Source organism: Bison bison, unplaced genomic scaffold (assembly GCF_000754665.1).
Source record: "Bison bison bison isolate TAMUID 2011002044 unplaced genomic scaffold, Bison_UMD1.0 scf7180017846477, whole genome shotgun sequence".
Classification (NCBI taxonomy): domain Eukaryota; kingdom Metazoa; phylum Chordata; class Mammalia; order Artiodactyla; family Bovidae; genus Bison; species Bison bison.
The window spans coordinates 1-249 of NW_011477050.1; positions in this window are offsets into that span (position 1 = coordinate 1).

Below are 249 nucleotides of genomic sequence, written 5' to 3' on the forward strand. Positions count from 1 at the left end.
TCATAAGGGATTTCATTTAGGTCATACCTGAATGGCCTAGTGGCTTTCCCTACTTTCTTCAATTTAAGTCTGAGTTTGGCAGTAAGGAGTTCATGATCTGAGCCACAGTCAGCTCCTGGCCTTGTTTTTGTTGACTGTACACAGCTTCTCCATCTTTGGCTGCAAAGAATATAATCAATCTAATTTCGGTGTTGACCATCTGGTGATGTCCATGTGTAGAGTCTTCTCTTGTGTTGTTGGAAGAGGGTA